The sequence below is a fragment of the Balaenoptera ricei genome, chromosome 6, assembly GCF_028023285.1.
Source record: "Balaenoptera ricei isolate mBalRic1 chromosome 6, mBalRic1.hap2, whole genome shotgun sequence".
Classification (NCBI taxonomy): domain Eukaryota; kingdom Metazoa; phylum Chordata; class Mammalia; order Artiodactyla; family Balaenopteridae; genus Balaenoptera; species Balaenoptera ricei.
The window spans coordinates 18790259-18817177 of NC_082644.1; the positions used below are offsets into that span (position 1 = coordinate 18790259).

Consider the following 26919-nt stretch of genomic DNA (forward strand, 5'->3'; position numbering starts at 1 on the left):
GGAGAGTCAGTGTGTCCCTCTTGCATAGGCTGTTTCTTAAGTAACTTTAATTCAAAATAATCAATTTGCCATTGACACATATCTTGGGACAGCCTAAATATCTCAGTAAAGCAGCTACAAAACCAAATAACCAGGCCCCTCTATGAGAGAGGAGATGAAAGAAGCTGGCAACTGGAATCAATTCAGATCTCCCCCTGCCTCCTAGTTAACAAGGGCCAGAATCCTACGGCAAAGGTAAGACATGTCAGTTACCTGGTATAGTTAGTAGATAAAATGCAGGACCTAAGAAAATGGTTTTAATATAGTAAAGGAAATGAAGGATTTACATTAAATTGTTTAATAACATGCTTTTTTTGTTAAGTATTTTATCTATTAAATGCTTCAATAAATTGACCACACAATAATGAGAGGGAAGACATGTAGGTATAATCATAGGTTGCCTGAGGGTCTAGGAATTTAGTAATTGTGTGGCGGAGAAAAACATATCTAAATTCAAATTAGAAAAGTCAGTGTGAACTCCCAGAAACATTTCCCCTGTTAAGAAAAATTGTCTCAACATCCACCACAGTGTCTCTGCCCACCATCATTTCTCATGTGCACCCCAAACATCCACCCTTTGGTTACCAATTCTATTCTCCCCTAAAAGGCATCTTGGAGAATAGCTGAGAACTGTCTCAAGGCTGAGAAAACTCACAGTGGGCCTGGTATACCTGTCGTTGCCAGGAAGCTAAGAAGCTTTCAAGGATGTCAATAGGATGCTAAAGGGACAAAGGACTAGCTTTTAGGGACTCCCAGTGACTACCCTGTGATGCCTTGAATATCAAAAATCTTTTCCCTTTAACTGAGAGAAGTTAAATTATAAAAGGCTGTATATAAGCAAACCAGAAGCTTGTAAGCATACTGTACTATCAAACTTTTTGGTTTTTCCAATCAGCTAGGTCTAGAAATGTAAGCTGGCCAACTTTCCTCCCCTGCTTATGACTTAAAGAAGAAAAAGTTCAAAGAAATCTATTTTAACTCCTCTGCTACCTCTGTGAATGTAGCTGCAGCGTCAGAGGGCTGGCCCACCTTGGCAAGTACAGACAGGCTGTTCCCTTCACATAAACAAACATGTGGTCTAGACCTACTTACACTGTTTGTGTAAGCCCTTGCTGAAGCTAAATTTGGTCAGTGGTGTTATCTTTGTAGAACAAAGGACAGTCTCTGGTGGTCACTCATTAGATGCCTCTGTGACCTTCAGAAAACTCAGAATGGTCATCATTATAAAAAGGACCGTTGGGACTTCCCTGGTGGCGCAGTGGTTAAGAACCCGCCTGCCAATGCAGGGGACACGGGTTCGAGGGCTGGTCCGGGAAGATCCCACATGCCGCGGAGAAACTAAGCCCGTGCGCCACAACTACTGAGCCCGTGTGCCGCAACTACTGAATCCCATGTGCTCTAGAGCCTGTGCTCCGCAACAGGAGAAGCCACCGCAATGAGAAGCCCGCGCAACACAATGAAGAGTAGCCCCTGCTCGCCGCAACTAGAGAAAGCCGCACACAGCAACCAAAAATAAATTAAAACTTAAAAAAAAAAAAAAGGACTGTTGGCCAATATTAGTATTGGCTCAACCTGGATTGGATTCAATTCCTGTGGCCAGGAGACAGCCCTTGCTTTTGTTCCTCCACAGCCAGCAGCATCTGGGACTCCCCTTGCTTCCAGGAACAAATGAAAGAGGCAGAGTGTGCAGTGAAGGGCTGTGTCTTGCCCACTTCTCCCCCTGAGCCACTATTTCTCCTCCCAGGAAACTGTCCTGCAGTCGCACAGTGTAGAATATGGGTGTGTGTGCCTAAACTTTTTTCCGGCTGGATGAGACCACGTCCCTAGAGCGCAGGCTTTCTTTACAACTCTGGTGAAAGGAAAAACATTTCTGAAGTCAGTCACTCATCTCATCCTTCCCTTCTCTACCTCTTGCCATGAATGTCATCCCTCCTGGCCCCTGATACTCTATTCCAATGTTAGATAGTATGATTGTAAATTATTGTAGTATCACGTTGCATTATTTAATTAGTTCATTTTTGTTGTACGTATTTTGCAGGGTAATGTCATGGGTCTACTGTTTCAAAATACGCTCAAATGACCAGACTGTAGAAAGAAAAAAGGAAAAGCACCAGCTTCTGCTTACTCATCTAGGTTCCCAGTGATTGCCAGGACAGTGTTACCAGCTCACAGAAGCAACATAAGCAGGTGAGACGGTTGGGTGTGGGGAAGGATCTCTCTGATGTAACCACCCCAGTCCCAGACATCCTGTGTGTACCCACCTTCTAATACAAGCCAACGATGCACCTGCCTGTGCCTAATTGTGGTGGAGATTGACCAGGGGCATTTGTTAGCATGTGAGGTGAAATAAAAATGGAAATTTCTCATATTAGTTCACCTTGAAAACAATTGATTGAAGGAAAACTGTGAAAACAAGGAAGCTTTATTAGAGAGCTTGGGGAATTCTGTACATAAGGAATACCCTTTTTTAAAAAAAACATTTATTTATTTTATTTATTTATTTTTGGCCGCATCGTGTCTTTGTTGCTGCGCGTGGGCTCTCCCTAGTTGCGGCCAGCGGGGGCCACTCTTCGCTGCGGTGCGTGGGCTTCTCATTGCGGTGGATGGGCTTCTCATTGCGGTGGCCTCTCTTGTTGCGGAGCACGGGCTCTAGGCATGCAGGCTTCAGCAGCTGTGGCTCGCGGGCTCTAGAGCACAGGCTCAGTAGTTGTGGCGCACGGACCCAGTTGCTCTGCGGCATGTGGGATCCTCCCGGACAGGGCTCGAACCCGTATCCCCTGCATTGGCAGGCGGATTCTTAACCACTGCGCCCCCAGGGAAGTCCAAGGAATACCCTTTTAAAGTGTCCTTTGGGGTATGGTTTTCACGCTTTCTCGATACATTTTCCTGTGGCCTATTATAATTCATCCACATTGAGGTAAGGGGTGGGGGGCTGTGGAAAGCTGTGCTCAAAAAGCCCTTGCTAGTCCTTGCTTTTCCAATTCTGGGGGCTGCCTGAGATGTGTTGGGCGGAACCTGCCTCCCTCTGCTCAGTGGGGCTCCCTGCCAGCCTTGCAGTCATGTCACAGGGAGGCGGAAGCCCACCCCCAGACCCCTTAGCATCCAACACTTGATAAGAGGTGATGCACCTCCCGCTTCCAAGAACGGCTCACAGAGCCAGGCTGGAGACGGCGTGGCTGTGACAGTCAGCAGTGTAACGCTGGCCTCAGGGAAGAGTCGCCAGCGTGTCCTAAGGCAAGACCATCAAGCATGTTTTGGTGCCCCCAAACTATGTCCTGTATGGACTTCAGAATTTGACCCTCAGATCAATCAAGGAGTTGATTACCAGTTGAGTATTGGTTGAGTAGTCAACGTTCCTTGAGTACTAATTAATTGTTTACCCTGCTTTAGGCTTCTCCAGAGCTCTTTTCTCCACCCATGGTGCAGTCACTTGATTATTTGTTTATTGGTAAATTGTCCCCCCTGCAACTTGTTTTCCCCCACTTCTAAGCACTATGTTTCCCAGCAACTAGAATAGTACCTGGTGCATAGTAGGGCCCCAGTTAATTTTTTTTTGAATGAATGAATGAGGCACACTGCAATGCCCCTGTTCTCACAGGAGGTGAGGAGATAAAATCCATATCCACAAATACGGAGTTGGACATACAGCATGCATATAACATCTTTAGGCCACATGTGAACAGGTCAAGGGGGAATTATAAGGATAAGCGCTGTAAGGACTTGTAAAGATGGCGGTTTCGTTGTGGGCTTCAGTAGAGAGGGAGGGGTAACTACTCTCAAAATGTAAACTCTCGGACAAAATAATTTTACTGCCAGAGAAAGCAAAAGAATAATTGTTTCTAGAGCAGAGGTCTGTCTTGGCTCTTCCATGAATTACCTATGGGCCTTAGCATGTCCCTAAAACTTCTGGGACTTCGAACATAGAGCGGAGTCTAGATGGTCCAGCAGCTCTTTCAATGCCAACTTTTCCTGATCACTATCGATGCCCAATTTTTATGGCTTGAGCATGTGTTATAAAAATGAAGGGAAGGCAACTTCCCTGAGCCTGTCTTACTTGCTTCAAAGGCCGTCTGAATCAAATTTCTAGTGTCGATGCAGAGCTGATTCCCCCCCCGGTCCTGTCTCCCCTCACTGCAGCTTGTCTTCCCACTGCTAACCTTTCACTTAAAACTTTGCCTCCTGGAAGCCCCCCTCCAGTGTGAGCAGGCCATGCTCCCCCACCTCTGATTCTTCCTGAGGCCTTGCCTCCTTGCAGGATCTTCGTGTCCTGGCTGCCATTCTCCCACACACTCCTGGGGAGGCAGGCGATCTCCTTTCCTCTCCGCCATTGTGGAAAGAGCATCCTCCTTTGCCAGCTCTGTCCCCCGGCAATAGCAGCTTCTCCTGTCCCTGACTGCACTCTTCTACGTGATGATGATAGTAGCTCGTGGACAGTGTGGCAGGCACTGTTCCAAGGGCATTTCATGTACTAAGTCATTCACTCTCCAACACAACTACGTACAAGGTAAGGATTATTACCATGATCCCCATTTTACAAATGAGGACACTGAGGCCCAGAACAGTCAAGTAACTTGTCTAAGGGGACCCTATTAATAACTGATAGAGCCAGGATTAAAATTTAAGCCATCTGGATCTAGAGTCCATGGATGCTGTGAAATCCAGCAGTTGGGTGATGAAATTAGTGTAGGGAGTTGTGACCAGCATTTATTTTTAGATGAAATAGAACAGAACAGAAAGAATAGAATAGAATAGAATAGAATAGAATAGAATAGAATAGAATAGAACAGAGATTAGTAAATAGCAGAATTATTTTTGCAAAACTCTTGTTTTATTTCAGTCATGCACGTGTATTTGAGTGCACACTGTATTTCATTTTTTTTTTTTTTTTAAGTTCGAAAATCATTGCAATGTCCTGTGGCTTCTTCCTGACCTCATTAAAACTGTGACATGTGACTCTAAGTACCTCTCTCCACTTTGACTTCTGCCAACATCTGGATGATTTCATGGTTCACGGGTCCATCCAGTAGCTAGTCCTTATAGTTCCTTAACTCCAGATATATTCATCTCCATTTCAATTCATTTAGCTGGTTCCATAGCTAAATCCTGGGGCTGATCAGTTCTTAGGAATTGCTGCACTCATGAAACTGTAAACTCTCAAGTTTACTCTTCAGATAGACTCCTAGCCTTTCATATTCTTTGCACTGTGTCTTAGTTCATGCAGGCTGCTATAATGGAATACCATAGACTGGGCAGCTTATTAAAAACAGGAATTTCTCACAGTTCTGGAAACTGGAAGTCCAAGATCAAGGTGCTGGCAGATTTGGTGTCTGGTGAGGGCCCACTTCCTGGTTCCTAGACAGACGTCTTCACACAGAATCCTCACATGGTGGAAGGGGAGAGGGAGCTCTCTGAGGTCTCTTTTATAAGAGCACCAATCCCATTCGTGAGGGCTCCATCCTCATGACCTAATCACCTCCCAAAGGTCCTACTTCCTAATATCATCATGTTGGGATTAGGATTTCAACATACGAATTTTGGGGGGAGGACACAGACACTCAGTCCATAATACCCTGCCATGTCCCCAGCCCTGATTTGGAGCTCACATGTCCCTTGACTCTTCCTCTTTGTCCTTCCATGCTGTGTCCTCTTGTCCCTGTCTTTTGTTCCTTTCCTTACCTCACTGATCACCCAAGATCCTATGATTGATGACATCAACTTCTTTTCCATCTGTATCCACCACGCCCTCACCTCCTTATCCTTCTATGTTCTCCTAACACTGAATCAGTCTGCAGCTGACCCTTCACTCAGATGCATACACCGAGGAGTATAACCAAGCAAATAGTGGCACTCAAATGAGGGTCACCATTTTTACTGGTCTATTAGTGCCCCTCAGCATCTTGCATTTGACCTGGGTCCTACCTGACAGAGAAAATAAGCCCCATCAGCTCTCCATCCCACACTTGCTGACACATTGCAATTCTCTTTCGTTTTAAAATGACCTCAGATCCAAGATTCATCCTCCATCTGTGCTCTCAGCCCCACAGCTTCATCCTTGCTCCGTCTTCCTTTCCTTATATTTTTAACCTCCTGCTCTCTACTAGTTATTTCCTCTCAGCCTATGAACATTTTCACATCTTTTTCATTAAAAAGGCCCCCACCCAATTTTGCAGCTGCCGTCCAATGCCCAACCCCTCTCCATCACATTGCAATGAACACACAAACACACACACACACAATTCATTCAGTCTCCATTTCCTTTTCTCCCATTCATTCCTCAGCCCCCTGATACTGGGCCTTTGCCCCTACAACTCCATGGAAACTGTTCTTGTCAAGGTTACCAATGATTTCTGTCAGGGAGAAATAAATTTTTGCCTACCCTTCTAGTTTCTTCTGGCTGGTCTAAGAATTAAATTGACATGAGACAGATTAACAGGAGAAAATCAAACAAAAGTTTAATAACATGTATCCATAGGAGAGACCCAGGAAAATTGAGTAACTTGCCAAAGTGGCTGAAGCCCTCACCTAATTACCGTCTTCAGCTAGAGACAAAAGAGGATGTTGGGGTAGTAGTTTGGGACTTCAAAGGGGAGGAAGGCAATTCAGAAATAGAAAAGCAAATGTTTGGTAAACAAATGTTTGCTGGGCCCTGAGGAGACAGTGGAACACAGAGTGAATTCTGACCTCCAGGCCCTGCCTAGAGTTCCTCTCACTACACCTGGCCCAAATTCTGTGCAGATATCTCTGGTGACAGCTCTATTCTGGGGACTGGCTCTCTATCTAAATTCTTTAAGGCAGTTAGGGGGAAGGTCAAAGTTTCTTCCTGAGTATTTTGGGCCTTGCTTGTTTTTAGCTCAAAATAATCAGCATGCTAAAGAGACATTTTGGGGTGGCAAGTTTTGCTCCCCTACACTTCCTTGTAGTCAAGTCCATAAAAACTTTTCTGTCCATATATCTTTCATTCTATCTGAGCATTTGGATTTGTCTATCACTGCCATTGTCTTGGATCTTTCTTCCTCTCTGACTTCTGTCAGTCTACTCTTCCTGTTTTCTTCCTCACATTTCGATCAACTTTCTTCATCATTAGTTTCCTGCTGTTGAGAGTTAGTTTTAGAATATAGGGAAGAGCCCATGTGAATTGAATTGACCAAAAGTTAACTCTTCTCCATAAAAATATCATCCAAAAAATTTTTTTGGACTAGACAAGCTGATTCTAAAATTTATATGAAAACTGAACAAACAAGAATAGCCAATGGAAGAAAATCTTAAAAAGAGGGAGGACAATTAGGTGAAAATAATGGTGCAACCAGATATTAAAACATATTATAAAGCCTCAGTAATGACAACAGCATGGTAGCAGAACATGAATAGACAGATCAGTGGATCAGAATAGGAAATCTGGAACCAAATAGAAATATACATGGGAATTCTATTTATGATAAGGAGAGAGCCTAACCAATGGGGTAAGGACAGACTACTCCCAAATTTTTAACATCCCTTTTTCTGTATTTTCTGTCTCATCCTGTATTTTTGTCTCCTTTCTTTGGTCTATAAATACACTTGTGTCTCTCATTAAATATCAGAAAACAAACCACCCTCCCTCCCTTCCTGTATCATCTTAGTTAACCACTATTTCTCTTATACTTTGCAGCCAAGTTCTCTTTAAAGAATAGTTTTTTACACACTGTCTCTGCTTCTTCCCTTTGAAAAAATATTTTAAAATCTTACATTGGTTTATTTTTAGTTATGAAGTAAGATAATACATAAGACTATGTATCTTAATAACTTGAAATATGAAAAGAAAATGGTTGTAATTAATATTTATTATCTCAAGAGTGGAATTACAAGGATATTTTATGGTCTAAATCTGCACTATCCAGTACAATAGTCACTAGCCACATGTGGCAATTGAGCCTTTGAATGTGGCTACTCTGAGCTGAGATGTGCTATAAGATACACATTGGATTTTGAAGTTTTAGTGAAAAAAGAGAATGTAAAATAACTCTTTACTAATCTTTTCTATTGATTACATATTGAATCAATAACATTTCAATATATTATTTTTTTTGAATTTTATTTATTTTTTCATACAGCAGGGTCTTATTAGTTATCCATTTTATACATATTAGTGTATATATGTCAATCCCAATCTCGCAATTCATACCACCACCACCACCACCACCCCCGCCACTTTCCCCCCTTGGTGTCCATATGTTTGTTCTCTACATCTGTGTCTCTATTTCTGCCCTGCAAACTGGTTCATCTGTACCATTTTTCTAGGTTCCACATATATGTGTTAATATATGGTATTTGTTTTTCTCTTTCTGACTTACTTCACTCTGTATGACAGTCTCTAGATCCATCCACGTCTCTACAAATGACCGAATTTCGTTCCTTTTAATGGCTGAGTAATATTCCATTGTATATATGTACCACATCTTCTCTATCCATTCATCTGTTGATGGGCATTTAGGTTGCTTCCATGACCTGGCTATTGTAAATAGTGCTGCAATGAACATTGGGGTGCATGCGTCTTTTTGAGTTATGATTTTCTCTGGGTATATGCCCAGTAGTGGGATTGCTGGGTCGTATGGTAATTCTATTTTTAGTATTTTAAGGAACCTCCATACTGTTCTCCATAGTGGCTGTATCAATTTACATTCCCACCAACAGTGCAAGAGGGTTCCCTTTTCTCCACACCCTCTCCAGCATTTGTTGTTTGTAGATTTTCTGATGATGCCCATTCTAACTGGTGTGACGTGATACCTCATTGTAGTTTTGATTTGCGTTTCTCTAATAATTAGTGAAGTTGAGCAGCTTTTCATGTGCTTCTTGGCCATCTGTATGTCTTCTTTGGAGAAATGTCTATTTAGGTCTTCTGCCCACTTTTTGATTGGGTTCTTTGTTTTTTTTAATATTGAGCTGCATGAGCTGTTTATATATTTTGGAGATTAATCCTTTGTCCATTGATTCATTTGCAAATATTTTCTCCCATTCTGAGGGTTGTCTTTTCGTCTTGTTTGTAGTTTCCTTTGTTTTGCAAAAGCTTTTAAGTTTCATTAGGTCCCATTTGTTTATTTTTGTTTTTATTTCCATTACTCTAGGAGGTGGATCAAAAAAGGTCTTGCTGTGATTTATGTCAAAGAGTGTTCTTCCTATGTTTTTCCTCTAAGAGTTTTATAGTTTACAGTCTTACATTTAGGTCTCTAATCCATTTTGAGTTTATTTTTGTGTATGGTGTTAGGGAGTGTTCTAATTTCATTCTTTTACATGTAGCTGTCCAGTTTTCCAAGCACCACTTATTGAAGAGACTGTCTTTTTCTCCATTGTGTATGCTTGCCTCCTTTGTCACAGATTAGTTGACTATAAGTGTGTGGTTTTATCTCTGGGCTTTTTATCCTGTTCCACTGATCTGTATTTCTGTTTTTGTGCCAGTACCATACTGTCTTGATTACTGTAGCTTCGTAGTACAGTCTGAAGTCAGGGAGTCTGATTCCTCCAGCTCTGTCTTTTTCCTTCAAGACTGCTTTGGCTATTCGGGGTCTTTTGTGTCTCCATACAAATTTTAAGGTTTTTTGTTCTAGTTCTGTAGAAAATACCACTGGTAATTTGATAGGGATTGCATTGAATCTGTAGATTGCTTTGGGTAGTATAGTCATTTTCACAATATTGATTCTTCCAATCCAAGAATACAGTATATCTCTTCATCTGTTTGTATCATCTTTAATTTCTTTCATCAGTGTCTTATAGTTTTCTGCATAGAGGTCTTTTGTCTCCCTACGTAGGTTTACTCCTAAGTATTTTATTCTTTTTGTTGCAATGGTAAATGGGAGTGTTTCCATAATTTCTCTTTCAGATTTTTCATCATTTGTGTATAGGAATGCAAGAGATTTCTGTGCATTAATTTTGTATCCTTCAAATTTACCAAATTCATTGATTAGCTCTAGTAGTTTTCTGGTGGCATCTTTAGGATTCTCTATGTAGAATATCATGTCATCTGCAAACAATGACAGTTTTACTTCTTCTTTTCCAATTTGTATTCCTTTTGTTTCTTTTTATTCTCTGATTGCCGTGGCTAGAACTTCCAAAACTATGTTGAATAATAGTGGTGAGAGTGGACATCCTTGTCTTGTTCCTGATCTTAGAGGAAATGCTTTCAGTTTTTCACCATTCAGAATGATGTTTGCTGTGCGTTTGTCATATATGACCTTCATTATGTTGAGGTAGGTTCCCTCTATGCTCACTTTCTGGAGAGTTTTTTTCATAAATTGGTGTTGAATTTTGTCAAAAGCTTTTTCTGCATCTATTGAGTTGATCATATGGTTTTTATTCTTCAATTTGTTAATATGGTGTATCACATTGATTGATTTGCGTATATTGAAGAATCCTTGAATCCTTTGGATAAATCCCACTTGATCATGGTGTATGATCCTTTTAATGTGTTGTTGGATTCTGTTTGCTAGTATTTTGTTGAGGATTTTTGCATGTATATTCATCAGTGATATTGGTCTGTAATTTTCTTTTTTTGCAGTATCTTTGTCTGGTTTTGGTATCAGGGTGATGGTGGCCTCATAGAATGAGTTTGGGAGTGTTCCCTCCTCTGCAATTTTTTGGAAGATTTGAGAAGGATGGGTGTTAGCTCTTCTCTAAATGTTTTATAGACTTCACCTGTGAAGCCATCTGGTCCTGGACTTTTGTTTGTTGGAAGATTTTTAATCACAGTTTCAATCTCATTACTCGTGATTGGTCTGTTCATATTTTCTATTTCTTCCTGTTTCAGTCTTGGAAGGTTATAGCTTTCTAAGAATTTGTCCATTTCTTCCAGGCTGTCCATTTTATTGGTATAGAGTTGCTTGTAGTAGTCTCTTAGGATGTTTTGTATTTCTGCGGTATCTGTTGTAACTTCTCCTTTTTCATATCTAATTTGTTGATTTGAGTCCTCTCCCTCTTTTTCTTGATGAGTCTGGCTAATGGCTTATCAATTTTGTTTATCTTCTCAAAGAACCAGCTTTTAGTTTTATTGATCTTTGCTACTGTTTTCTTTGTTTCTATTTCATTTATTTCTGCTCTGATCTTTATAGTTTCTTTCCTTCTACTAACTCTGGGTTTTGTTTGTTCTTCTTTCTCTAGTTCCTTTAGGTGTAAGGTTAGATTGTTTATTTGAGATTTTTCTTGTTTTTTGAGGTAGGCTTGTATTGCTATAAACTTCCCTCTTAGAACTGCTTTTGCTGCATCCCATAGGTTTTGGATCGTCATGTTTTCGTTGTCATTTGTCTCTAGGCATTTTTTGATTTCCGCTTTGATTTCTTCAGTGATCTCTTGGTTACTTAGTAACGTATTGTTTAGCCTCCATGTGTTTGTGTTTTTTACTATTTTTTCCCCTGTAATTGATTTCTAATCTCATAGCATTGTGGTCAGAAAAGATGCTTCATATGATTTCAATTTTCTTAAATTTACTGAGGCTTGATTTGTGACCCAAGATGTGATCTATCCTGGAGAATGTTCTGTGTTCACTTGAGAAGAAAGTGTAATCTGCAGTTTTCGGATGGAATGTCCTATAAATATCAATTAAATCTATCTGGTCTATTGTGTCATTTAAAGCTTGTGTTTCCTTATTAATTTTCTGTTTGGATGATGTGTCCATTGGTGTAAGTGAGGTGTTAAAGTCCCCCACTATTACTGTGTTACAGTTGATTTCCTGTTTTATAGCTGTTAGCAGTTACCTTATATATTGAGGTGTTCCTATGTTGGGTGCATACATATTTATAATTGTCATACCTTCTTCTTGGATTGATCCCTTGATCATTATGTAGTGTCCTTCCTTGTCTCTTGTAACATTCTTTATTTTAAAGTCTATTTGATCTGATATGAGTATTGCTTCTCCAGCTTTCTTTTGATTTCCATTTGCATGGAATATCTTTTTCCATCCCCTCACTTTCAGTCTGTATGTGTCCCCAGGTCTGAAATGCATCTCTTGTAGACAGCATATATATGGATTTTGTTTTTGTATCCATTCAGCGAGCCTGTGTCCTTTGGTTAGAGCATTTAATCCATTCATGTTTAAGGTAATTATTGATATGTATGTTCCTATGACCATTTTCTTAATTGTTTTGGGTTTGTTTTTGTAGGTCCTTTTCTTGTCTTGTGTTTCCCACTTAAAGAAGTTCCTTTAACATTTGTTGTAAAGCTGGTTTGGTGGTGCTGAATTCTCTTAACTTTTGCTTGTCTGTAAAGCTTTTGATTTCTCCTTCGAATCTGAATGAGATCCTTGCTGAGTAGAGTAATCTTGGTTGTAGGTTCTTCCCTTTCATCACTTTAAATATGTTATGCCACTCCTTTCTGGCTTGTAGAGTTTCTGCTGAGGAATCAGCTGTTAACTTTATGGGAGTTCCCTTGTATGTTATTTGTCGCTTTCCCCTTGTTGCTTTTAATAATTTTTCTTTATGTTTAATTTTTGCCAATTTGATTACTATGTGTCTCAGTGTGTTTCTCCTTGTGTTTATCCTGCCTGGGACTCTCTGTGCTTCCTGGACTTGAGTGGCTCTTTCCTTTCTCATGTTATGGAAGTTTTCGACTATAATCTCTTCAAATATCTTCTCGGTTCCTTTCTCTCTCTCTTCTCCTTCTGGGACCCCTATAATGCAATGGTTGTTGTGTTTAATGTTGTCCCGGAGGTCTCTTAGGCTGTCTTCATTTCTTTTCATTCTTTTTTCTTTATTCTGTTCCATGGCAGTGAATTCCACCATTCTGTCTTCCAGGTCACTTATCCGTTCTTATGCCACCATTATTCTGCTATTGATTCCTTCTAGTGTATTTTTCATTTCAGTTATTGTATTGTTCATCTCTGTTTGTTTGTTCTTTAGTTCTTCTAGTGTTTTTTCTTTAATTCTTCTAGGTCTTTGTTAAACATTTCTTGCATCTTCTTGATCTTTGCCTCCATTCTTTTTCAGAGGTCCTGGATCATCTTCACTATCATTATTCTGAATTCTTTTTCTGGAAGGTTTCCTATCTCCACTTCATTTAGTTGTTTTTCTGGGGTTTTATCTTGTTCCTTCGTCTGACATATAGCCCTCTGACTTTTCGTCTTGTCTATCTTTCTGTGAATGTGGTTTTTGTTCGACAGGCTGCAGGATTGTACTTCTTCTTGCTTCTGCTCTCTGCTCTCTGGTGCTGATATATTCTTTTAAATGAAAATTTATTAAAATAATTTCATATGTTTCTTTTTCTCTTTTTAAAGTGGCTGAAGGACTTCTCTGGTGGTCCAGTGGGTAAGACTCCATGCTCCCAATGCAGGGGGTCCGTGTTTGATCCCTGGTTGGGGAATTAGATCCCGCATGCATGCTGAAACTAAAGATCCCACATGCCACAAGTAAGACCCAGAGCAGCCAAAATAAATGATAAATAAATAATTAATAAAGTGGCTGCAAGAAAATTTTAAATTACATCTGTGGCTTGCATTTTACTTCCTTACAGTGCACTATTTATGGTTTAAATAGTTTGTGTGTGGTTTGAATTTTCCAACAGTAAGAGTATATTATTTTCACATTCAAACTAAATGTTTTCATTTCTTACTGTTTTAGTGTGTTAAAAAAATATATATATAACATAAAATTTACCATCTTAGCCATTTTTTTTTTTTTTTTTTTGGCTGCACCACCTGGCATGTAGGATCATAGTTTGCCGACTAGGGATCAAACTTGTGTCCCCTTCATTGAAATTGCGGAGTCTTAACCACTGGACTGCTAGGAAAGTCCCTCATCTTAGCCATTTTTAAGTGTACAGTACAGTAGTAACTATATGCACCTTGTTGTGCAACAGATCTCTAGAACTTTTCATCTTGCAAAACTGGAACTCTATACCCATTAAGAAACAACTCCCCACTCCTCCCTGTCCCCATTTGCTAGTAAGCACATTCTACTTTGTGTTTCTGTGTGTTTGACTATTTTAGATACCTCATATAAGTGGAATCACACAGTATTTGTCTTTTTGTGACTGGCTCATTTCATTCAGTATAATGTCCTCAAGATCCATCCATGTTCTAGCATGTGTCAGAATTTCCCTCTTTTTAAGGCTGAATAGTATTCCATTGTATGTATACACCACATTTGCTTTATCCATTCACCTGTCAATAGACATTTAGGTTGCTTCCACTTCTTGGCTATTGTGAATAATGCTGCAGTGAACATTCATGTGCAGATATCTCTTTGAGATTCTGTTTCCCATTCTTTTGGATATATACCCAGAAGTGGGAGGGGTGTTTCCATTTCGTAAACGTTTTTCTTCCCTTTCATTTCCTCTGTGACCCTCCATGCTCAGTGTCTGCCCTTTTTAATCATCTGAAATTGTCCTGGCAACGACCTCCCAAATCTTTGGAAATGTTGCCAATTCCAGTGGTCATGTTTCCACCTTATGTTACCTGACCTCTCTGTGGCATTTAGCACTGTTTACTTCTTCCTTCAGGAAACTCCATGTTTCTTGGCCTTGCATCTACTTCCCCACCCACCATCTTCCTAGCCTCTTTTACTGGCTCCCACACCTCTGCCTGCCCTTAAAACTGATACAGCACAGAACTTTTCTCAAGCAAGCTTTTCAGCTCACACTTGGTGTCCCCCATTCCCCCACCACCACCTCATCCAGTCTTTTCTCAGAGGCTTCAAATCTATTTGCTCCTCAGACACCTAGAACTCCACATGTTCAACTCTGCCTGTCCTATCCCCCACCCCCTGCTAAGTCCACCGCCCTCACCTGCTCATTTCTGTGTGCTTTCTTTTCCTGACAAATACTGCCTCTACCGTGGTACTGATAATACCCAACAAGTTTCTGGGAGTGAACCAAGAAACCTCTTTCTCACGTCCACTTCTATTTGTTCCCTAGATGTTAACTCTACTTCTTAAATATCTCTCAAGTTAGTCCATTTTCTTTACCTCTACAGCCAGTGGTCTAATTCAGACCTCCATTCTCTTACCTATTGAGAATTCTCTTAACTGGCATCTGAGGGTGTTTTTTACACCTAATATCATTATGTGAATAAAATACAGGAGTCATACAAAATCTCCCATGTAATTTTTAAGGTAACAACCTGAGCAAGGCTTTCTAGAATTCTCATGTAAACGCAATTCAGTAAGAATTTTCCCAGCACCTACTTTATGCCTTGCATCAGGCTAGACCCAGGGAATGCCAAGATTAAAAAGACAGTTTCTTTCCTCAAGGACATCACAAGTTGATGGAACTGATGTCACAAACTGGCATATGAACACTTATAAAAACAAATGCATTTTATTGCCTTTCATACCAAGTGTAGTGGGACAATGCAAGAAGTAGTAAATACCCAATTCTCTCAAATTCATCCTCCATACTGGTGCCAGAGGATCTTTCTAGATCCCATCTCCTATAGGATAAAGGCTAAAATCCCTAACCTCACTAGCCAAGTCCCCCATGACCTGGATTTTCATCCCCTACTTTGTTCCTCTTGCCCCTGTTCACAAGGGCAAGAACATTCCAGGCTTTGTCATGTTTCCAGGCCTTTGTATTTGCTTTTCTGCCAAAAAAAGCCTTTCTCTTGTTTGTGGGTGTGTCTGGTGAATCACCTCCTCTATGAAATCTCCCCTGCCCTCTAAGTTTGGATGGTCACACTCCTTCTTTTGTTGTCACATAATACTGGAACCAGCTTCTATTAGAGCACCTGCCACAACCAAATGTGTTGATTCATTTATTTTATAACAGCTTTATTGAGAGTATTCACATACTATACAATTCACCCATTTAAAGTGTACAACTGAATTGACTTTTATTATATTCACAGAATTGTGCATCTATCACCACAATCAATTTTAAAACACTTTTATTACCTCAAAGAGAAATCACACATTTCTCAGCCATCACCCTTCAACCTCCCCTTTCCTCAATCTCCCTCACCCCAGGCAACCTCCAATCTCTGCTCTGTCTCTATAGATTTGCCTCTTCTAGACATTTTGTATAGGTGAAACCATATAATACATGGTCTTTTGTGACTGAATTATTTCTCTTAGCATAATGTCTCCAAGGTTCATCCATGTTGTAACATGTGTCAGAACTTCATTCCTCTTTATGGCTGAATACTATTCTATTGTAAGAATATCCCACATTTTGTTTATCCATTCATCAGGTGATGGACATTTGGGTTGTTTCCACTCTTTGGCTGCTGCTAGGAACATTTGTGTACAAGTTTTTGTGTAGACATATATTTTCATTTCTCGTGGGTATATACACCTAAGAGTGGAGTGCTGGATCATATGGTAACTCTATGTTTAGCTGTTTGAGGAACTTCAAGACTGTTTTCCACAGTAGCTGCATCATTTTGTAATTCTACCAGCAGTTTATGAGGGTTCAAATTTCTCCACATCCTTGACAACACTTATTATTATCTGTCTTTTTACTATAGTTATCCTAATAGGTGTAAAGTGATAGCTCATTGTGGTTTTGATTACATTTCCCTGATAGCTAATGATATTGAACATCTTGTCATGTGTTATTGGTCATCTATATAACTTCTCTGGAGAAACGTCTATTCAAATTCTTTCTCCTTTTCCTAATTAGGTTGCTTGTTTTATTGTCATTGAGTCATAGGAGTTCTTTACATATTCTGGGTATTAATCTCTTATCAGATATGTGATTTGCAAATATCTTCCCACATTCTGTGGGTTGTCTTTGTACTCTGTTGATAGTGTTCTTTGATGGGCAAAATTCTTAATTTTGACAGAGTCAATTTATCTATTTTTTCTTTTGTTGGCTCCACTTGTGATGTCACATCAAAAAACCAAAATCATGAAGATGTTCTGCTATGTTTTCTTCTAAGAGTTTTATAGTTTCAGCTCTTATGTTTAGATCTTCAATCCACTTTGAGTTAATTTTTTATGTGGTAAGCCCTTTGCCTATTTCTAATTGAGTTATTTTTCTTTTTTATCATAAAGTTGTAAATCCATTTATTTTTATGCATTTATATATGCTAGTCTCCTCCTTTAGTTTGTGATTTCCTTGAGGCAGAGATGGTCTTCCCAATTTTGGCATCCTCAGGGCCCAACTTAATGTTAGGCATAAAATAGATGTTGAAAAATTATTTATTGAACTGAGCTTATACAATATTTCTGAATAGAACTACTCATGTTTTTACCTAGGAAAGTATATATGGCGGATTTTGCATTCCAAGTACTATTCATGGTTTGAAATCACGTACCATGAATGCTTTTATTGCATTTTCTTGATGTTGTGCAGTTTCTTTTGCTGAGTGAGTTTCTGTTGCTGGTTCAGTTCAAGCCTAAATTCTGCTGGTTTCTTCCTTTTTCCTTAGAAGCCATTGATAGTCAATCCCCTTTTCTTTGCAATCTTCCTAAACCAGAATAAAGTGAGTAAGAGAGAATCCAATGCAGGTGAGGCCAACCCCAAGTGTACAGACAGGGTGACAGGCCCCATGACAACCTGGAATACATCTTATCTAATGGATAGCCTCTCCTGTGCCCACACATACCCAATGTTGCCTGGTCTTTTAAATTTGGATGTTTATGAGAAGTTGCCCAACTTTTAAGTGTTGGTAACTAATTTTTTTTAAAAAACATGATTTTTAAACATGTTTTAAACAGGAGGACAGCAGTTTGTATCTTTGATCTATATATATTTACTCAACTCGTGTTAAATTACTCACTGTAGCTTGGGTTCCAGTCTTTAAAGTCTATTAAATTTCTTCTGCCAAACAAAGTACTAATTCTGAAGCTTGCCTTAGCTTGTCATTACTTATTATTTATACCATGCTGAGTTAATCCCTGAATTTGACCAAACATAAATCATTGGATGCTTACCCTGAGGAATTTCTGTCTTCCCCTGCACTTCAGAGAATTACTAGATTAGACAAAGAAATCTCAGATGGGTTATTGAATGCAGAAAAATCAAACCTGCCCAAAGAAGCACTTCAAACAGATAGTCATGCCTTATACCATATGCCCTACTCTGAGGAAAATCATAACCTTTGACCTACTTCTCTCTGAACAAATATTCAATTACATGATTAATGAAATCAATGTTACAATTAAGTTGCTACATTTCTTTGAATGATTTCTAAAGCTGTTTAAAATTTTGCTGGTGGATAAATACCACTTGCAGTAAGTGCAAAAGTTGTCCTTGTTCAAGGAGTTCTGGTTCTCAGCTGAAAGTGCTCTGAACCATGGTAAGCCAGGAAGGAACTTAAAGCAACTGCCAAACAATTGTTTGTATTGTAGGGAAGGAAAGCTCTTCCCCTTTTCCCTTCCAGTGGCTAGTCTAGTAATTAAATTGACATAAGACAGATTAACAGGAGAAAAACAAATTTAATTTTGTATGTTCGGGAGTCCATAAAAATATGGGACTCAAAGAAGTGACCAAAGCAGACTGCTTTTATACCTTTTAGACAAGGAAACAATAAATGTGTGAAGAATTGACAAAATGAAGAAGTTTGGGTTTGGAATAGTAAATTAGTAAGGAAGTAACAGGTTTGTTTATACAGGTTTCTCGGCCCTAAGTTCCCTATCTTTGGTGATATGGGTGCCTTCTACCCTCCTAGTACAGGGAGGGGACTTTTCACAGGGGAGATTTATCTCCTGCTTTCATGGGGAAAAAGGAAGTTCGGAGTGTCCTTCTTGCAACAGCTGTTTCTCAAGTTCTTTCAATTCAAAATCATCAATATTCCAAAGTGGCATATCTTGGAATGACATATTCTGAACCCCTGCAATGATTAGAGGCTTCTCAAATATAATATACTGAGAAGCATACCCCTGAGTTTGCCCTTATTCTTGCCTTTCTCCTCTCCTCCATCTTAGTAAATGGCCATGCCATTCACCAGGTAATCAAACCAAAACATTTCTCTCCTTGCCCCAAACTTATACCTATCCATCAATATTCAAATGTCCCAAACATTTTGATGTGATAAATGTGTGCATTTGGAGCTAGCACTTGCCTCAGAGCCTTCAGGCTTCACCTGGGCTCATTGATCATCCTTGGGGCTTGGCTTTGGTGTGGGCTGGGAGCCACTTCTAGGCACTAGTAAGTTTATAAGTGAAGGCAAAAGGATAGGTGTAAATAAACACCAGACAGCAAACCCTGATAGAATGAACGATGCTGACGGATGGGTGCGCACAGAGGAGAGCTCACAGCCCATTTCTGGAACACTGAACGAAGACTGAAGAGCGTTGATGGAGGAAATAGCAAAGGAAACCACAGCCCAGAGGAAACCACAGCTAGACTAGGAGATGCATCTGGAGGGGGGAGCAACAGACTGCTCTGCCTGTAGAATTTGGGACAGGCCCAGGGCTTGACACTTAGTGGCAGGAGAGAAGAATGGGGCTGAAAACCAAGCACTGTCTGAAGATCTGTGTACAGGAGGGTTAACATCCCCCTACCCCACCCCAGTCTGTGCACAGAGCTGCCGGGAACATCAGCCAGGCACTTACCCTGAGCCCAGAGAAAAGTGCCCAGTCAGGGAAGGACTTGGGCAGCTGGTGTGCAGACCCAGAGTGAAGACCACCTCCTGCTGGAATGCAGCTGTTGAGGGGAGGGGGGCAGAGTCTTATCTTAGCCTCAGGTGCTTCTCTGCCCACTCCTGCTGAGGAGTCCAAGGCAGCAGTCCCTGCTCCAGTCCCAGAGTTTTCGTCCACCTTTAGGGGCTCACTAGAGATTAGACAAAACTTGTAGCATGAAAGAAAGCAACCAGGATTCTAAAGAGAGAGAGAAAGGCAGAGACAGAAACTTATCTCGGAGGAAGCAGAGGGAATTCAGAGAACAAGAGAGTATAAAACAAAGAACATAACAGAATAAAACCTCTTTGATCAGCATCCTCAGAGAGATTTTAGAAAACATTGCATCCATAGAACAAGAGCATGGCACTATGAAAAATGAGCCATGTGAAAATACCCACAACAAAAGCCTCTGGAAATTAAAATTGTTTCACAAAACATAAAATAACAAATATGGATGGACAATAACATTTAGGACATTTCAGAGACTACAGTACAGAGAGAAAGAGGAGACAGAAAATATGACAGAAATAATAAGAGATATAGATGATTAAACCAGGATTAATCCAGATACAATGCCTAACTAGTAGGAAATTGAGAGAGAGAGAGAGACAGAGAGGGAGAGAAACAGAGGGGAAGAGAAGAAGGAGGAGGAAGAGGAGGAGAAGGAGGAAGAGGAGGAAAAGAAGAGGGGGAGGGAGAGAGAGAGAGAAGGAAAGAAAGAGAACATAAAATGTAGAGTAGAAAATTATCAAATAAATAGAGAAACTTTTCCAAGAGCTGAGGAAAGACACAATCTTGAGATTGAAAGAGGCTTTGAGAGTATACATTAATATACCATTTTGAAGAGTGACTTGACAGTAATTCCTGGGGTTGACTGTTCACACACCCAGTAATTTCCCTTTTGAGTCTGTCTTCTGGAGCAGAGCTTCCCGACCAGGTGCCCCAAGTTGAATGCAGATGTGTGGAGTTTGTATGTGTCCTCAGGTGTCCCCTGGTGGCTGAGCAGGGCCAGGGGCATTTAGGGCTGCTGGGATCAGCACCTCCTGCAGGAGCAGTGCCATCCTGTGCTGACTCCAATCTGCCACACCAGTAGTGCTGTGTCTGGTGAGTGATGTGACATGGGAATGTTGGGAAGCATTTGTCTCAACACAGGACATATAAGCAGCTTATGCGGTGATGTTCGTGGAAGCAAAATAAATGGGAATAGACTAAATATCTATCAATGGATTAAAAAGTAGTGCATTTGCTGTGCAAACTATTATATATAGGATGGATAAACAACAAGGTCCTACTGTATAGCACAGGGAACTATATTCAATATCCTGTGATAAACCATAATGGAACAGAATATATATGTGTGTGTGTGTGTGTGTGTGTGTGTGTGTGTGTGTGTGTGTGTATGAATGATATCTGAATCACTTTGCTATACACCAGAAACTAACACATTGTAAATCAACTATACTTCAATAAAATAAATTTTTTTTATAAAAAGTAATGCATTGATCATACAATGAACATCACACAAAATAAAAACATGAACTGGACTACACATATCATCATGGATAAAGTCTGAAAACAAAATGTTGAATGAGAAAACAAGTTGCAAATCATTTATATAATGTCTACAATACCATTTATGTAAAATTTAAAAAAACACAACAGTGGACTGTATGTTAAAAACAAGCTTTCTGAAACTGGAATCTATGAAAAGAATTTACAATATCAAAATTTAGAAGATCACCTGAGATAAAAGGAAAAAAATACATTTAAAGATTTATGATTTGGAAGCAAACATTTGATGTGTCCCTTCAAGAAAAAAAGAAAAGCAATGACTATAAAATACTAGATAAAATACACAATGGTAAGATAATAGCAAAGGGGAGGGGGGAAATGGTTGTGAAACAGGTAGAAATGAAAAAGAAGCAGGATGAAACAAGGAAAGAATGTGATGTGAAGGACAAGCTTGAGTCACAAGGCTAGAATGCAGCAAAAAACATTGAACTCTATGACTGAATCAATATCACACTTTTTAGAACTACCGTATGACCCAGCAATCCCACTTCTAGGCGTATACCCGGAGAAAACGATAATTCGGAAAGATACATCACTCCAATGTTCATTGCAGCACTATTTACACTAGCCAGGACATGGAAGCAACCTAAATGTCCATCAACAGAGGAATGGATAAAGAAGATGTGGTACATATATACAATGGAATATTATTCAGCCATAAAAGAGAACAAAATAATGCCATTTGCAGTGACATGGGTGGACATAGAGATTGTCATACTGAGTGAAGTAAGTCAGAGAGAGAAAGACAAATATATGATACTGCTTATATGTGGAATCTAAAAAAAGGGTACAAATGAACTGATTTATAAAACAGAAGTAGAATCACAGATGTAGAAAACAAACTTACGGTTACCAGGGGATAAGTGGGGGGAGGAGGGGTAAATTGGGAGGTTGGGATTGACATATACACACTACTATATATAAATAGATAACTAATAAGAAACTACTGTATAGCACAGGGAACTCTACTCAGTACTCTGTATATGCCTATATGGGAAAAGAATCTAAAAATAAAAGTGGGTATATGTATATGTATAACTGATTCACTTTGCTGTACACCTCAAACTAACACAACATTGTAAATCAACTATACTCCAATAAAATTTTTTTAAATCACACTTTTAATTAATATAACTTTAAAAAAATATTTTTATTTATTTATTTAGGCTGCACTGGATCTTAGTTGCGGCACACGGGATCTTTAGTTGTGGCATGTGGGATCTTTTAGTTGTGGCATGCATACTTCTTAGTTGCGGCATGCATGTGGGATCTAGTTTCCCGATAGGGATAGAACCCAGTCCTCCTGCACTGGGAGTGCGGAGTCTTACCCACTGGACCACCAGGGAAATCCCTAATTTATTATAACTTTAGAATAAGCTTTAATATCTGATTACATTACTCAACTTTCAATATCTTTCTTTTAACACTTAAAAATATATTCATATTTTCTTCCTTTTGAAGAAAAACTTTTTAAGATATGACAAATAAAGACACTACCATAATTTTATACAAACAAAATATTAATTATTAAATTTGAAGAGAATTATTTTTAAGTTTTCTGGACTTTAGTTAATGATTATTTTTTAAAAACTACCAATAAGACTTGAGAAAGTATATTTGCTGTGATGTTTGGTGATGCTCTACTCCACGACCAGGGGATGTGAGTCTCCATTATTTTATGTTTTCGAGGCCTGACTTTATTGACAAAATTATAAGCACCTTAGAGGTAGGAAAGAAAATGCATTTACTACAGAAAGTAAATAAGGTAATTGACATATTACATATTAATAAAAAAGTAGAACAGGATGCTGTCCAAACAAAAATTCTGGGACTTCACTGGTGGTGCAGTGGTTAGGAATCTGCCTGCCAATGCAGGAGACACGGGTTCGATTCATGTTCCGGGAAGATCCCACATGCCGTGGAGCAACTAAACCCACGTGCCACAACTACTGAGCCTATACTCTAGAGCCCACGAGCCACACTTCTGAGCCCACACGTCACAACTATTGAAGGCCAGATGCCCTAGAGCCCACATGCTGCAACTACTGACCCCACACTCTGCAACTACTGAGCCCACGTGCCACAACTACTTAGCCCACGTGCTGCAACTACTAAGCCCACGCGCCTATAGCCCATTCTCCGCAACAAGAGAAGCCACCACAATGAGAAGCCCGTGCACCACAGCAAAGAGTAGCCCCTACTCACTGCAAGTAGAGAAAGCCCATGTGCAACAATGCAGCCAAAACAATAATAGTAATTAATTAATTAATTAGTTTTAAAAAAATGCTTAAGAAACTCAAGAATGAAATTATCCATTTATTCACTCCACAATCTGGATAAGTGTGGACTAAGGAGCTGGGGACACACGTGGTCCATGCCTAATGGAGCTTCTATTCTGGTAGAAGGGCCAGGTAGAGTTGGGACCAACATCAAATAATAATCAGTATCATGACTGAAAAGAACAGAGTTTTGTCTGAAGCCTTAGGAATTGCAATTCAGGAGACACGCAGGTAAAACCAAGAGTGTTCTGGGGAAGAGAAACAGGAGGTTATAAAGGCAAAAGCTACAAGGTAATTACAGTTGTCTTGCAAGACTTATAATTGGCTCTGATGCAAAAGAGAAATATTTGTTCCTTTATTTTTTTCTTTTCCATTATGCTTTAGTACAGGATATTGAATATAGTTCCCTGTGCTATGCAGTAGGACCTTTTTGTTTATCTATTTTTTATATAGTAGTTTGTATCTGCTAATCCCAAACTTCTAATTTATCCCTCTCCCCCACCGTTCCCCTTTGGTAACCATAAGTTTGTTTTCTATGTCTGTGAGTCTATTTCTGTTTTGTAAATAAGTTCATTTGTATCATTTTTTTTAATTTAGATTTCACATATAAGTGATATCGTATGGTTTTTGTGTTTCTCTTTCTGACTTTATTTAGTATGATAATCTCTAGGTCTATTCATGTTACTGCAAATGGCATTATTTCATTCTTTTTTATGGCTGAGTAGTATCCCATTGTGTATATATATCACATCTTCTTTATCCATTCATCTGTTGAGGGACATTTAGGTTGCTTCCATGTCTTGGCTATTATGGGAAATATTTGTTCTTAAGAGAGAGATAGGCTGAAAGGGCTTCCCTGGTGGCGCAGTGGATAAGAATCTGCCTGCCAATGCAGGGAACACAGGTTCGATCCCTGATCCAGGAAGATACCACATGCCGCGGAACAACTAAGCCCGTGAGCCACAACTACTGAGCCTGTGCTCTAGAGCCCGCGAGCCACAACTACTGAAGCCCACATGCCTAGAGCCCATGCTCCACAACAAGAGAAGCCACCGCAATGAGAAGCCCGTGCACCACAATGAAGAGTAGCACCCGCTTGCCACAACTAGAGAAAGCCTGCACGCAGCAACAAAGACCCAATGCAGCCAAAAATTAATTAATTTAATTTAAAAAATTTTTTAAAAAGAGAGAGATAGGCTGTCACAAGTTATTTAGGGTAAGGGTCCCATAAGTATCTTGGGTTTCTGGAACACTGTGCAGATGATCTGGATGCCTGTGTTAAGGCAATAAGCGGTCAAAAGTTCAGATTCCATCCAAGCTGAGACATGCATAAGTCCCACCTCATCAGTGGCCTCCTGGCTCCATTTTAGAGAGCTCTCTTAGCAATACTGACTCCATTCTGATTTTTCTTTTACACCAGAAACTGGAATGTAAAGTAGAGAAAGCTGCAGGTGCCCCAGGGGAGATGTGACCCAGCCTAGGCATCAGGAAGAGTTGCCTTGAAAATGTGATGAGTAAGCTAAGAGCTGAAGGACCAAAGGAGCTAGCAAGGCAAAGAACAAAAGAACATTCCAGGTGAAGGGAGCTCAGGTATGGAGCCAGGTGAGAAATTATTGACTAAAATGAGAAATCTGTGATTACGGACTTCCCTGGTGGTCCAGTGGTTAAGGTTCCACTGCAGAGGAGTATGGGTTTGATCCTTGGTCAGGGAAGTTCCACATGCCATGCAGTGTGGCCAAAAAAACCAAAATCTGTGATTACAAATAGTGACATTGTCACTCAAGAATTACTAATGCCATTTCTATTCATAAAATGGATTTGCTCACAGGGTCCTCGGAACAAGATGTGGACTGAGTTTCATCTTCACAGTAAGCAATCTGGTAGATTACACAGCTCTACTATTCTGAAGTAGAAACATATTCTTCTATGTTCCATCTAAGATTGGTATTCTTTCTGCAGTTGCAAAAACACAGTATTCAACTGCTTTTGTATAGCTTTGTCAACTGCTTTTGTATAGCTTTGTAGCTTCATACAAGATAAATGTCCTATATCCCAATATATTGACTGGTTTTTGTATCTTATAAAAATATTTTGCCCAGAGGATGCTTTGGATTATTATTTTTCAGAATTTAGAATGTTGCACATGGTGGGGGGAGGGGTACAGTTGGAAGCCTTTAACTACTAAGTAGAAATTTGATGATGTTCTATATTTGAATGTGTAATTTCATTAGTGATGTATTCTTTTTCTTTCTTTTTTTGCTGTTTGCAGTGACTATTTCAGAGTTCAAATTACAAGTTTTACTTTGAAGATTTTATAAAAATACAATTGCCTACTTTAATTTACAATATTGAATTTTCAAATAAAACAAGGATGCACAGTGATTGAGGTCCTAGCCAATGTAATAAAGAGACAAAAACTAGGAAGTTGAATAATGGAATGATGCTTGTCTTACAAAATTCAAAGTGATCAACATAAAATCTAGTGGAAGTAGTAAGAGAGTTCCATTAGGTGGGCAGGTATGGTTCCAACAAACAGTAACCATTCACCCGGAAACCAAGCCAGACCCTGAGGGGCCCTCCTGGGTACAAGTCTCTTCATGTCCTGGTTTCTGATTTGTAAAAAAAAGCTTTAGTCTCCTAGGCCTTCCCCAAGTTCCAAAGATCAGACTCAAGCAGTTAAGTATTATAGAAGTGAGAAAATGCAGAAACAAAGGAAAAGCAGTCAAACAAGATAAGTTCTAAGCCTGAACAATAGAGTCACAGGACTCCTAGTTCCTCCTGAAAGGATATAGATAACAATCTGATGCATATCCTTGAGATTTTTACAGAAACTAGGACCCCCCACCCCCGCCCCGGGTTGGAAACTGCTAACCACAAGCACACAGACACCAGACTGGTTGGAACCAGAAGGTTGAGGATTGAGATTCCTGAAATATCACCTTGTTACTGCACCACCAACCAATCAGAAGAATGTCCACAAGCTGATCACGCACCCTATGACCCTCACCCCTAGTGTTGCCTTTAAAATCCCTGAAAGCCATGAGGAAGTTTGGATCTTTTAAGCATTGTCTACCCATTCTCCTTGCTTAGTGCCCTGCAAATAAACACTGTACTTTCCTTCACGACAACCTGGTGTCAGTAGTTTGGCTTTACTACATGGCAGGTGAGCAAATGTAAGTTTGGTTTGGTAATAGTTTTTCACATAGGAGAACATCCTTACAAGGAACATCCAGTTAGAAATGTAATGCAAAATAATCCCAACAAAAACTATAAAAAAATTTACCAAACTTACTCAGTAAATTCAACCAATCTTAAGCCTAATGGAACTCGAAATGTGAATTCTAAAATTTTTCTAAAAGATAAATAATATCTGCCAAAATTTTTTGAAGAAGAGGAATGATGAGAGCACACTGTCCTATCACAGGTAAAATACTGCTGGCTGTGAAATGAAAATAGTGTGGCTTTGCACTGCTGCAGGCAACTTGACCAATGGGAATTTAGCACATGACAAA

At 39.7% G+C, this 26919-nt stretch overlaps 1 long non-coding RNA gene across 1 annotated transcript; it reads left to right on the plus strand.

Moving 5' to 3' along the window:
* Positions 1–25004, plus strand: LOC132367670 (uncharacterized). Its single transcript, XR_009503834.1, has 3 exons — positions 1–234; positions 2078–2226; positions 24828–25004. It is a non-coding gene; the product is annotated as an uncharacterized LOC132367670 (long non-coding RNA).
* Positions 25005–26919: the final 1915 nt, after the last annotated feature.